The following is a 14024-nucleotide window of genomic DNA, read 5'->3' as shown; positions in this document are numbered from 1 at the left end:
TAAGGAAAGTCTATTGGTGGAATGATACGCTCAAATTACACCTCCCGAAAGAAGTATATGCGATCCATTTCAAATAAATAACCTAACTTTCAGGTTAGGGTCGATCCCACGAGGAATATGGTTCAGACTTAGGCTAACTGACAATTATCTATGTTTAGCCAAATTAATTCCGAAAGAAGTAACAAAGGGGAGGATTTATAAATAAAATAACAGTTTTGCGGATTTTTATCACTAAGTAACAAGTAAGCAGGATTTGCAGTTTGAAATATCAATATGAGATGAAAACTAGGGTACAAGTGTTCCCCACAAGCTCTTAACGCAGTATTCCTAATAATTGTAACTCTATCCTAGTATTATCATGCAAGGTTGATAAGTTAGGTATTCCTAAGTGATTGGTTCTCCAAGTAGAGAATTTCACCACGCAACTTTGTCCGTCTATGGGTGTATGATTTACTAACCCTTACCTTTAACCCTGGATTAGCCATCACATCATAATGATTAAGGTCAAGCTATTAGGTAGCAACTAAACTTAACTAAATCTCCGTTGTTCCATCCCTTTCTCATTCATTACCTCCTTGGTCTGGCAAGTAAGAATCAGGCGAGTTCTAATGTTGCACACCGCTAGAAAGCATTTTGAATGACAAGATTAACAATACATGCTTACACTATTCTAGAATTACTTAATTATTACTCATACATTGTTAATTGCTCATGGTTCCCACAACCCTAGTTGTGGGTTTAGGTACTCATGCTTGAGAATTCACAATTCATATTAGGGTTAATAAGATAAATAATGAACTTACAATCAAAATAGATGAATACCACAATCTTCAATTGAAAACCAAAAGCAAATTGTATAAAACAAACTTCAAGAATTAAATTGCTCAAGTGTTTGCAAAATAATCCAAAAAGTCAAGAACGATAGTCTCCAAAAAGGTCCAACCCCCAAAAACGTAAATTACAACTTATATTTATAGTACTTATGTCCTAAACCAAGTAGGAAACAAAAATAAGGAAAATTCGGTTTTGGCTGTTTTTGACCGACGGTGGCCAACAACGGACCGTGGATTAGCCAATGGTCCGTGGGTCACCTCCATAGTTCAGTAATTGGCAATAATTCTTGGTCTTCTTATCGTCGATTTTCACCTACTGTTTGTAGATCCATTTACGCTCCGTTCTGCACGTCTGTGGTTTAAGTACTGAAACTCAACTTTCTGAATTTAATGACGGCACCCATCTACAGTCCATCACTCAAGCTATGGGGCGTCGATTGGCTCCATGATTCCACACTTAGGTCAAAATTTCTTGAAACACTGACCCACGGCTTCCACCTACGGCTCGTTAGCTGTGTGACGGCTCATGGGTAAGCTGGTAGGTTGCCAACTTCCGCTATTTAAGCTACATTCAATGACAACTGTTTCAAAACCGATTTCTTGCAAAATGAGACCAAACACCATTATATCTAATAAAAAAAATTCCTAAGATGCACACAAACTTCAAGTATAATGCATAAAAAATTAACGTTAATGATATGCTCAAATTACACCTCTCTAAAGAAGCATAATTGATCATTGTAAAATAAAGAACTCAACTTGTAGGTTGGGGTCGATCTCATGAGGAATATGGTTCAAACTTAAACTTAACCCAGTATTATATACATTTAGTCAAACTATTTCCTAGACAAGTAAATAAAAGGGGGAGGGGGTTATAAGCAAGTAACAAATTGTTGATTAAGTAACAAGTAATCAAGATTCAACTTTGAGCTATCACTGTGAGAGAGAGACTAGGGTATATGTGTTTCCCACAAGCTCTTAACGCAGTAATCCTAATAATAGTAATCCTTTCCTAGTGTTTAACATGGAAAGTTGATAAGTTGGGTATCCCTAAGTGATTGGTCCTCCAAATAGGGAATTTCACTACGCACCTTGGTCCGACTTTGAGTGTATGCTTTACTCACGCTAAGAAGTGAATTCAATTACAGTTAGTGCTCAATACCATAGGCTTGTCCTTATTTTCGCTGCATAGACTCTCCAGATGGGTTACTAGGATCAATATAGGGCTCTCTTAGTTTGAAGTGTAGGCTCAGGGTTGGGTAGGATACATTTTGGTATTTTAGTGACATTTCTACCCTCCTTGACATTACATTGGCTATTACCTGTTTTCTCAACCAATTCTTACATCATTTGGTTTTCTACTCTTTTCCTTGACTTATTTCAGCACAAATGTGACATTAACTTTTTCATTCTTCTTTTCTCTTTTCTTTTTCTTTTACTTCTTCTCTTATTTTATTTGACATCATTATCACTCTTTTGTTTCTTTTGGATTCAGTCACACCTTTTACTATCTTTTTCTTCTTCTACACACAACTCTTTTCATATCCTTTTATTTCAGTTTAGTTCTTCATAGTCACCCTCAACTTGTGTATTTTGCGTGAGTTGAGGTGCATGTTATCTTAGGTCGGACCAGGGCCGAGATTAAGGTAACTTCTGAATTAGCCACCCTTAACTTAGGCTAAAAGCCTAAGTTAAGGTGCACAATCAAGGAGGGACCAGGGCCAAAATAAATTTTTAGGGAAAGTGAGTTAGGTGTCTTGAAAGAAGTGGTATTCATTAGGCTTAAACATTTGGATCGAATGGAGTAGTTATTTATTTTCGTTGGATTATTTTAGGCCTAAGTGGACTTATTATCAACAAGGGCCTACGATCATTTCCCAATTCCCAGCCTAGACTATCTTAGCATGACCAACTAGGAAAGTTCTAGATGGGCACACACTGCATGAATATACAAAATCACCTCACACACACTTGACACATTGTTTCATTATCGAATCACCGAGGCATCTAGTTCAAGTTCTAGCTTAAGTCATGGTATCATACCAGTTCCTATTATCTCACATGAAGATCAAACATATCCAACTCATTAATCTTACAGATCTATCACAGTTCAAAGTTTTAGATAGGTATCAATGTTCATGCTCTTATTTCATCATGCTTTAATTCTTTCCGTCTAGTTCTACACTTATACGATCCTAAACATGTAGGCTTAAGTAAAAATGTAAAATAGTCCCTTGGGGGAAAAGAACACAGGCAAGAAAACCCCAAGGAAAGGTTATGAGTTAGGTTGCTCAGACTTCACCCTACCAGTCACAACCCATTTACCCCACCCCCACAAAAAATGGTGCAATTGCCCTCAATGCACAAAAGAATATAAGACAAAATGTGAAGCAAACCTGTGGCGCGTAAGCGTCGAAGACCCATCAGGAAGCGGGTAGGTCAGGTCTCCTAGAACCCGCTGGATCAGCAATAGTGACGCCCTTAGTAGCACCCTCATTAATAGTGGGAAAAATATCAGTAGTGCTCCTCAAATGTGATGCACCCGCATCTACCATCTCACAAGCTCTCTGTTTTCGCAGTTCCTCCTCAAAAAGAGACTATCTCTATGCTGCCTCGACCTACTGACTCTCTCTCTTCCTAGCTCATCGGACCTTACCAACATCTGGAGTATGCTCAAAAGAGCGGGTGCACTTGCCAGCCGTACGAGAAGGGTCAGGTGGTGGCTTTGCATCGGCAAACAGTGTCGTCATCACCTTATCATCTGCCTCATCCTCAAGTGTGGGCTTCGGGATATCCTTAGCTGGAGAAAGTAGGGCATCAACATCAAATCAGAGCCTAGTCAACTCCACCTGGAAAGTAGTAAAATCAATAGTGGACCCAAACCTCTCTAATACTCAAAGCTTGAATGCATCTAACCACTTGTGGACCTCCTGAATCTTTGCATCCATCATCCTCTCCATGCGAGACTCGAACTCCTCCACGGACCTCTGCATCCATGGTCTCATGTGCTGCAGTAGTGTGGCAATCTGAGTCTCTAATTTTTGGACTCGAGACAGAGGAACAACATCAGATCTAGAAGTGGAGGCTCGTGAAGAGCTAGAAGTATGACTAGTAAAAGTGGATGGGGGATCCCGTGCCTCTGATGTTGTGGCAGGCATAGTAGTATCTGCAACCTACTCAATCTCAATCTTCTCCACATCTCTGGAAAGATCAGCACCCAAAGAAGGTAGGTCAACCTGTGGTACCTTCCGTGGTGTTGTAGGGTTAACATCATCAATAATGAGGTTCTGGTGCTGCTTGATAATATCCTTGTTCAACTGACGATAATCTATACACATCCTAAGAGAACCATCTTTCTTCCTCACAAATAAGATCGGAGCGCCCCAAGGTAAGACATTTGGTAGAATGAAACCTTCTCACGAAGGTCTTTTAACTACCTTTTTAACTCTTTCAACTCAGCTGAAGCCATTCTATATGGCTTAATAGAGATATGACGAATATCAAGGAAAATATCTATATTAAAGTCTATTTCTCTCCCAGGAGGGACTCTAGGAATATCATCTGGAAGCTCACTCACAACTAGAACAGACTGAATAGGTGGTGTCTCAACACTAGAGTCATTAACTTGGACTAACTGATAGATGCACCCCTTAGAAACTAACTTTCTCGCCTTAAGGTATGAAATAAAATGACCCTTAGGTACTTCTGAACTACTCATCCACTTTATAACTAGCTCATTAGGAAACTGAAACTTTACTACTCGAGTTCTACAATCAACTGAGGCATAACAAGCATGAAGCCAGTCCATACCAAGAATAAGATCAAAACCTACCTAGTATAACTCGACCAAGTCATCCATGGTTTCCTTGTGATTGACAGAAAGGGTACAACCGCGATAAACTCTCTCAGCTAGAATAGACTCACCAACATGTGTGGAAACACTCAAGGGCTAAAGAAGTTGTTCAGGAAGGATATCAAAATTCATAGCAACATAAGGAGTCACAAAAGATAAACTCACTCTTGGATCTAGCAATGCATATACATAAAAATTAAAGACTTTGATCATACTAGTGGCAACATCTGGCAAATTCTCTTGCTCTTGGCGACCAGTCATAACATACAGACAGTTTTCTCCTCCGCCTATCCCTCAAGTAGATCCTCTAGGTACATCACTATTTGGTGGAGCCACTAAAGAAGATTGGGCTCTATTTCCCCCATTGTCATTACCCTGCCTGTTCTTTGGGCAATATCTCATGAAATGACCATTCTGACCACACTTGAACAAATGGGTGGAGCCATCACGACAAACTCTTAGGGGTTCCTACAACACTTAGCACATGCAGGAGTCCCATTACCTCATTGTGCCACAATACCTTGAGACTGTGAAGGTCTAGCTCTGAAGTTCTAAGAGTTTTGATTCTTGAACTTGCCTCTTTTCCTTGGTGCAGGTGCACTCGTAGATAATGGAGCAGGTCCATTTGGCTTGTGTTAAAAGGATGACCGGTTCACATTGCTCGTCTGCTGCCCGAACTTATTTCATGTTGTCTTAGCCTTCTTGTTCCAAAACTCTTCTCTATCTCTCAGCTTATCTTCCTCAACCTGTTGTACATGGATCGTAAGTCTTGCTATGTCCATGTCACCTACCAACATATCTGCCTTACCCTTTTTGCTTGATAGATGAGACAACCCATAAACAAACAAGCTCATCCTGCTCCTCATATCAGCAACCATTTTCGGGGAATAGTAGGAATGTTGGGTGAACCTAAGGCTATACTAATGCACACTCATAGATTCCAACTTAAGACTGAGGGATTCTCTTACCTTTGCCTCTCTTAGTTCACGGGGAAAGAAATGCCCCATGAAGGCCTCCTCGAATGCAGTCCAACTCACAATTGGTGCACCTTCAGCTCTACTCTTCTTCCATTGGTCGTACCATACTCTAGCAACATCCATCGATTGGTATGTGATGAGTAAGAGATTTGGAATCATTTAAGGCTTTGTTTATAATGATTTAGTGTCCTCAAATGCTTATTTTGTGCTAATAACTTATGTAAAATCCTTGATTTCTACGTATTTGGATTGACGAACAAAGCAGGGAAACTAATTTGCAAAAAAGGATGAAGCGAGCCGAAAGAAGGAAGAAAAGAGAGCCTGGTGATCGTCAAGTTCATTTAGCGAGTCGGCGAGTGGCATTGAACGCCTAAAGTTCCAGTGTGCCAAGCCCTGAAGGAGAAAATCAAGTTGGCGAAAGAAAGGAGCAGTCGGTAGATCGCCGAGTGATTCCGCGATGCAAAGTTAGATCGCCCAAAGTTACAGAACTGGAGAATGCTGAAGGCCAAGGCAAAAAGGCGATGGAATTGACCAAAGGGTGGATTGCCGGGTTGATCGGCGAGCTCCACTTACTGTGCCGAATGGCCCATCACAACATATTTTTGATGACTATAAATATGTTTTTAAACATTTAGTTTAGCATCTTGAATCTTTTAATCTATCGTTTATCATACTTTCAAGTTGGAACTATGAGCATTGAGACAAGTTTTTTCTTAACTTTGAAGAATTGAGGTTTTTCACTTTTGAGAAATTGGAAGTGGGTCTTTTAGATTCTTCAATTTGGACTTTTGTAAGGACGAAATTAATCATACCCAGTTGATGGAAACATAATTTGTTAAAGATTTTTATTTTTTTATGATATCTAGCTAAAACCCCAATTCTTGGGGTGTGATTATGGGCTGATTTAGTTTATGGGTATTGCTATTTGTTAGTTTAAATATTGTTTAGAAGTGATTTCAATCATTAATTTTGGTTTAATTTAAGAATTGTAGTTGCAAATACAGTTCTACCTTCGTGTTTTTGGCTTGCTCGAGAGAGAGGTTTTAAAACCAATATTATTGATTGATGGTCTGTGGGTATTGGGTTGTCATGGGTTTAGCTAGAGAGAGTGAATCCTAAACCCTTTTTCACATATTCAGCTCGAGATAGTGAATGAACTAAGGTGTAGGTTGTTCTTAATTTGCATGCTTGTTGATGTTCGAGAAAAATCAACTTGATTCGGGGTAAATTGTTCGAGAGAAAGTTTACCTCCTCTATAGTCTAGCTTATTCACTAATTTACAACTATTTTCTAACAGTTAAAATTACGCATTCGTCTACATTAGCCTATAATCGAATCACATACCCAAGAACCCCGTGTCATTATTTGTTATTCCGTATTATTTTCTACTGCTGTAGTTGATAATTAAAACCAAAACCCCCTGTTATTTGTCATTCGTGTCACCTTTTAATTTGAATTATGTTTCTATTCGATAATGTCTATTCCTATGACTGACTTGAGCATATTCACACTTTCCAATTGAATCTTAAACACGTACCACTCCCTGTGGGATTCGACCCCAACTCATTTGGTTGGGTTATTATACTGACTAGCGATCGTTGACACTTAGAATTGGATGAAGTGTCCTTGAAACATTAATCAAAATGGGGCCTCTACCAGGGAGGGGTGTTGGTTAAGATTCTTTGGTGAACTTGAATTTTGTTCTTTTTAGTCATAGTTGAACCTACTTAGTTTTAGTTTTGGTTTTCATGTTGCTTGTTTAGAAAAGAAGAAAGGATCATGTCTTGTAGCAACGGTGACCAAATGGACCACTCTCCTTTGAGGATGAGGATTCTTAGGGATAACATCCTAAGTTTCACGCAATTGGAGTGTGAGTCAATCCATGAATTGTGGCTGAGATTTAAGTCACTATTGCTGCAATGTCCAGTTCATGGAATCTCAGATTAAATGCTTCTAGACTGTTTCTATAGAGGTCTTGGTCTGGAGAACAGAGGAGTGGCTAACCAAATTTCTCCAGGTGGTCTCACACGACTATGCTATGCAATAGCAGCCCAACTCCTTAATCATATGGCCAAGACCAACAAGGAGACTGACAAGGACCAGATTTTGGCCACACTTGTCACACCTCGAAAACATGACCTAGAATTTTTTTTGTAGAAACTTACCTGAAGCAGTGAACCAGGACAGGGTTGACGGACCATGAAAGGGTCCAAGGTCCGTTGACCTCCCGTGGACATGACTTGGATCCCTCCAAGCTAGACATCAGACCACGGGACCCTTCACGGGCCGTGGTCTTGATGACGGACCGTGGTGGAGTCTGTGTAGTCGAGGCAGTAGCCCCCCTAGCCAGCCCCTTAGACCATGAGGGCCTTCACGCTCCGAGGTCCCTCACATGGGTCGTAGATTGGTCCGTGAAGCCTATCCAGTAGGCCCCCAGACCTGAGCCTCCAAACCTCAGCCCCAGTGAGGACCACGGGGACCTTCACGGTCCATGGTACTCCACACGACCCTTGGTAGGGGCTCGTGGATCAGAGCCTAGAACCCCCAGCTCATGGACCCCAGACAACGACCATTTTCACGGTCTGTAGTCCCTTTCACGGTCTGTGGTCCCTTTCACGGTCCGTGGAAGTGACCGTGGTCCGCCCATTTACAATTTAAGTCAGGGGTCTTTTGGTCTTTTCCTATTTTGTTGGACCCCTAAACTACGTCATTTTAACCCTAAACTACATGATTTTTATTAGTTTTAGCCTAGAAACATAACTAGAACTTAACTACGTAAGATTTTTAATTAAGACCTTAGAAAATTAGGGCGTAAAAAGGAGAAAAGGTCGAGTAACCCTAGTTCAAGAACACAACAAGATTCCATTAGTTCCAGCCCCGAAATTGAAAGATTTCTCGATGGAATTCGTCACCAGGTATTTGGGATTTCACTAGTGGGTTCCTTTCACCCATTAGGTCCCTAGTTTTTAGTCAGATTCTTGATTCCCTTATCATGATTAGACGTAGGGTTTTTAGAACTCCAGCAGATCATCATGAATTAGTTAATTTAATGTTCCAAATCAGATTATATTGTTATTACGTCATTTCTTGCATGAATTTTAGAGCCCTAGCTATGTATTTCTTTAGTTCTTGAATTACACATGCTAGGCTAGATATTTCAGTTATTTTAGATATACATGTCTTAGTTTTGGATGCGTCATGATCAATATATAGTGTGCATTCTTAGTTTGCATGTTAGTTCGAGCTATCCTGTACATTATAGAAACTCAGTCATAAGGTGTTAATCAACTTAATCTATTGGGAGTAGTATACTACTGAGTTGGACTAGAGTTAGTCACCCATATAGTCCCGGAACTATGAGCCACGTAGGTTGTAAGTCCCTTATGTGAGCATCATTTTAGTCATAACGCCAGCATGCCTCTATACCTCTGGCAGGGTATATTGGGTCCTCCCGATGGGGCGTATACATCGGACTCTATATTTAGCTCATGTGGTTTTATTATCAGTTATTAGTAACTCCCACAGTTCAGTCAGATTCCATTGCATTAACCACATTTCAGTACAGTCCGTATTCAGTCTCAGCATGTTATAAATTTGGTCATTGCATTTAGTTAGCCAAGTATTCAGTATATATATCATGTTCAGATTATACTCTTGCTTTATTCCTTGTTCAGTTATATGTTATTTCAGTTTTACTCTATCCTGCATGCTCTGTACCTTTCAAGTACTAACGCATACTCTGCACTACATACTTTTGTGATGTAGGTTCAGGTTCTCAGCATCCAAATCACACTTAGATCGGTTCTCGATCTCCAGTTTAGCAACATCAATGGTGAGTCCTCATTCTTCGAGGACAATAGTCACTACAAGAAAATGTACGTACGACGACATTAATTTGGTGACATTTGAAACAAATGTCGGAAAATAAAGAATTTCACGACATTTAAGAACAAAATGTCATAAAACAATGACATTTTGATGTCAAATGTCGTAAATATAATGACATTTGGTCCAAAATGTCACTATGATAATGACATTTATTGCAAAATGTCGTTGTTTGTAGCGACATTTAGCAAAAATGTCATTAAAATGATGACATTTTGCTACAAATGTCGAATATAATATGACATTTATATAAAATGTCATTGGTTTTAGTGACATTTAGAAAAAATATCGCTTACATAGTGACATTTAATATAAATGTCGAATATATTATAACATTTACTGCAAAATGTCATTGATTTTAGTGACATTTTTTCTAAATGTCACTAAAAATCAATGACATTTACAACAAATGTCACTATTTTAGTGACATTTTTTCTAAATGTCACTAAAATAGTGACATTTGTTGTAAAATGTCATTGATTTTAGCAACTTTTTAACTAAAAGTGTTGCTAAAATAGTGACATTTAATACAAATGTCGAATATATTATAACATTTACTGCAAAATGTCATTGATTTTAGCAACTTTTAACTAAAGTGTTGCTAAAATAGTGACATTTGTTGTAAAATGTCATTGATTTTTAGTGACATTTAGAAAAAATGTCACTAAAATCAATGACATTTTACAACAAATGTCACTATTTTAGTGACATTTAGAAAAAATGTCACTAAAATAGTGACATTTGTTGTAAAATGTCATTGATTTTAGCGACTTTTAACTAAAGTGTTGCTAAAATAGTGACATTTAATACAAATGTCGAATATATTACACTACTAGAATTTCGTTGTTTGCCGATTTCAAAAATGGTCGGAATGTAGTCCGAAAATGGAGTTTTCCGATGACTTTCCGACTACTTTTGAGGAGGCGGCAGACTGAGCGTCGGAAAATACTTGCTGACTACCATAGTCACTACATATAAATTAAAACCCGACCATTAAAGTACCTGAACTGCTGACTATATATTGTAGTCGGAATGGTAGTAAAATAATATTTTATTAATTTAAGTACTACTGACTACTGTAGTCGGAATACTTATTAAATAATAATTTATTAATTTAATAACGCCGACTACGGTTGTCGTAATAGTTAATTAATTAACTATTAGGTGATCTTTCGACTATTGTAGACGGCATTTTTAATTTTCAGAAAAAAAATTAAGTTAACATAACAAGGACTAATCTAAGATACCAAACTATAAAAGACGAAATTAACTGATAGTATGCAGCTGAAAAATGCTAAATGGCCCATTGACAAATGGACAGTGTTTTGGGAAAAAAAAATTCGCCAGCCCCTCCAATAACGTGAAGAAAAAGAGTGGAGTTAGTCCTAGTATCCTAGTAGTGTTTCTGCCTGCAAGAAGAAGAAAAGACCAAAACATTAAGGTCTTTCCATAACAAGAATAGACTCAAAATAATACAACTTTCATTTCTTGGACCAAAAATGCATAAGCAGACTACAACATCAGTGCCATAATTGAAAGCAACATTGCAACAATATTTGTTCCATACGTTATTGCAATTAGCCAACTACAACAATATACTCGGTGTAATCCCACGAGTGAGATCTAGGAAGGGTAGAGAGTACGCAAACCCAAACCATACAATTGTTTCTTCATTACTTGGACGTCCCCCTCCCCCTATTCCACCTAGTGCCGAGAGTCTTTAACATTAGAGCCGAGTGTCATGTCCCGCCACTGTCCGAGACAAATTTTGCAGCCAAGTAGGCGTGGAGGTTTCTAGAGATAAAGAGAGACTAGCGGAAAATTTATATTTATATAATCTAGAATAGATATATAACACGATGGTACTACAATTGCACATAATAGTATCCAGATCCTTCAAATTCAGTCAACATTCGGAACTTTATTGGATACTAGGATTGGAAAATTCAGTCTAGAAATGATAATAGAAACTTCGACTCATTGATTTGCAATTTGCACCAAATAATATTTTTTTATGATTCGCTGCTACAGTTGCAATTTACAGGATCAAAAATTGCTACCGACAAACCTTACACAAGCAAATAATTTAATCAATATGTACCAAATTTTTAACAAAATTGAAACTAAGAAGAGGATAACTATGGACGGGTAATTAGAGAGGTGTTCTAAGTGACCTTGAGAAAGGTATATTTACTTTCTTCGGTAACAAAATTATTGGTCCAGCACGCTCAATAAATATTGATGCCATCGCCGATGGAGTTGCCGATGTAGTTGACGATGTCTCGGACTTCTAGGTTGGTGATTTCAATTGACACCGACGCCATTGTTTCTTCTCCAACAATCGCAATCCAGGAACCCTAAAATGTTAATTAGGAAAATTGGAGAGAAGAGGAGAAAATGCCTCTGTCTTAATATTATAAACTAGTATACGTACCCACGCGTTGCATGGATATTATAAAATGTTAAAAAGGTAAAATTTAAATGTAATTTTTTAATTATTATAAAAAGATTAATTAAATATTTAAGATAAGGAACATATATTACAAAAATAATAAGGATAAAGTACTATAATTTTTTTAAAAATATATGAAAAATGGATAAAACTTTGATTGAATATTTAAAATTTTCTTTGCGTCACGTTATTTAGGACGTTTGAAAGAAAGCAATCCATGCTATATTAAAAGTACGTTAAAAGTTTTATAAATTAAAAGTACGTTAAAATTTTTATAAATTAAAATAATGCACAACTTAAATATTATAATACTTGGTAGAAAAACAAATGTGAAAAAATATAAAAAAAATTAATAGCAAGTGTAATTTTAAAAATAATTAATAAATAATTTATTAATTTAATAATGAAATAAAGTAATATGTGACAAAGAAACGACTTCTTAGGAATATTGATGCACGTGCCTTCAGAATTCATTTATTGCAAGTCATTTATGTTTGTACGCATCTCTATATGTATTTATTTGTTTTATTAAAATCTGGCAATATCAGTGCATTTGGAAAAAATAAAATATAATATACTTTTGGACAACCCACCAAAGTACAAAAATGTATGGACAAAAAGGAATATATTGGTCTAGTTGAAAAGTAAAAAGAACAAAATAAAAAACGAAAAAACAAAATGGATCTCTCTGGAAGGAGACCAAAACATGAACTGATAGAAGATAATTTTCCAGATTTGGAAAGTGAGTTCCATATTTCGAGTGTGGATGGACAAAGTTAATATAGGGCTTCTATAAGCTTCTATGTGGATTTTAATATGTGTAAGTATTTTTAATTTTTGTTCTGTTTTTAATAATTTTTCGATTGGAATTATCAGTTGGGTTCTATGCAATATTTTGATGTTGCAAAAGGTTGCATGCTGATTTGAAGTTTAATGGATTAGGAATTCTCTTTAATATGAATACATCATAATAAATTTGGTATAAATTTTTCCCAACTCATCGTGTGAACAACAAATTTAGAAAGTACTTAAGAGAGAATTTTTAAAGTAGCTAGCCTATGGTTAATGGATATGGAATATATGATTTTCAGCATAGTTGTAGTCAGATCTAGCTTCGTTTCGGTATTCAGATCTAGGCTCGTTTAGTCAACCATTGAATAGTTTTTGCAATGGTAATAATATATATATATATTATTAAATTCACCATGAAAAATGATAAATCTGAGTGAATTTTATTTGATTGCAGCTAATTATTGTTGTGGAGTAATTTTGGTGAGATTTTTCTTATGCCATCTCCTGTAGATATATTTTTTGTAGATCTTAAATTATTTGGGAATATGCTAAGGTGCTGTATAATATTTTAAAATAAAAATATGTAATAAATTACTACATGCATACTATAAAATAGTGTTAATAAGCTTATGTTGAAGCAGATTTTGTTATTTATATTGGTGATTGTTCTCTTCTTTTATTATATAATTTTTAAATTTTCTTTGCAATGTCAGGTGATATTTGTACTTTTCTCATCTTTGTATGTTTGAGCATTAAAGTGAGAGTTGATGATGATAAATTTGAGTATGTTGCATAAAAAGGTAAATGATTATTTAAATATTTTAATTTGGGAAGATATATCTTTAATAAATCAATATGTAAGTAAGATATTCAATTTTCGTATATATCCGTTTCTTTCTCACCAATCTATATATTGTAAATAAAAATATTTATTTTGGTGTAAAATTTTTATACTAATTTGTTGAATTGTTTTGTAATTTCAGATTTGTAGATGGTGTAGAAGGTGTTTATGGGAAGAAATTGTATCTGCAAGTTTATTGATAGCAAAGTTCAGTTATTATAGTGAGTTACTTAAGGTTAGTACCTATGTACTATTGCATATATATTTCTAAGTAAATTTACCTTTTACATTTACCTCATATTAGGCATCATAATCGATGTTTGGCTTAGTTATTACTTCGTAACAATCGACACAAGCCTATTAGATAATATCACACTAAATCTATGTTGAT

General features: G+C 36.5%; 1 long non-coding RNA gene across 4 annotated transcripts in view; it reads left to right on the top strand.

Annotated features, from left to right (window-relative positions):
- The first annotated feature begins 12566 nt into the window (after positions 1-12566).
- The window catches only part of LOC102582874 (uncharacterized), a 7285-nt gene continuing 5827 nt past the window's right edge, over positions 12567-14024 (top strand). The window contains exons 1-4 of one of the 4 annotated variants that reach the window (XR_001473823.1): positions 12567-12820; positions 13247-13272; positions 13506-13592; positions 13776-13868. This is a non-coding gene — a long non-coding RNA (uncharacterized lncRNA). The remainder of the gene's footprint in view (positions 12821-13246; positions 13273-13505; positions 13593-13775; positions 13869-14024) is intronic. The other 3 variants (XR_001473822.1, XR_367509.2, XR_001473824.1) reach the window with 3 other exon arrangements.

This window comes from Solanum tuberosum, unplaced genomic scaffold, assembly GCF_000226075.1.
Source record: "Solanum tuberosum cultivar DM 1-3 516 R44 unplaced genomic scaffold, SolTub_3.0 scf00121, whole genome shotgun sequence".
NCBI lineage: Eukaryota > Viridiplantae > Streptophyta > Magnoliopsida > Solanales > Solanaceae > Solanum > Solanum tuberosum.
The sequence above is the reverse complement of the archived record's forward strand: the minus strand, read 5'-3'. Positions and strand labels throughout refer to the sequence as shown.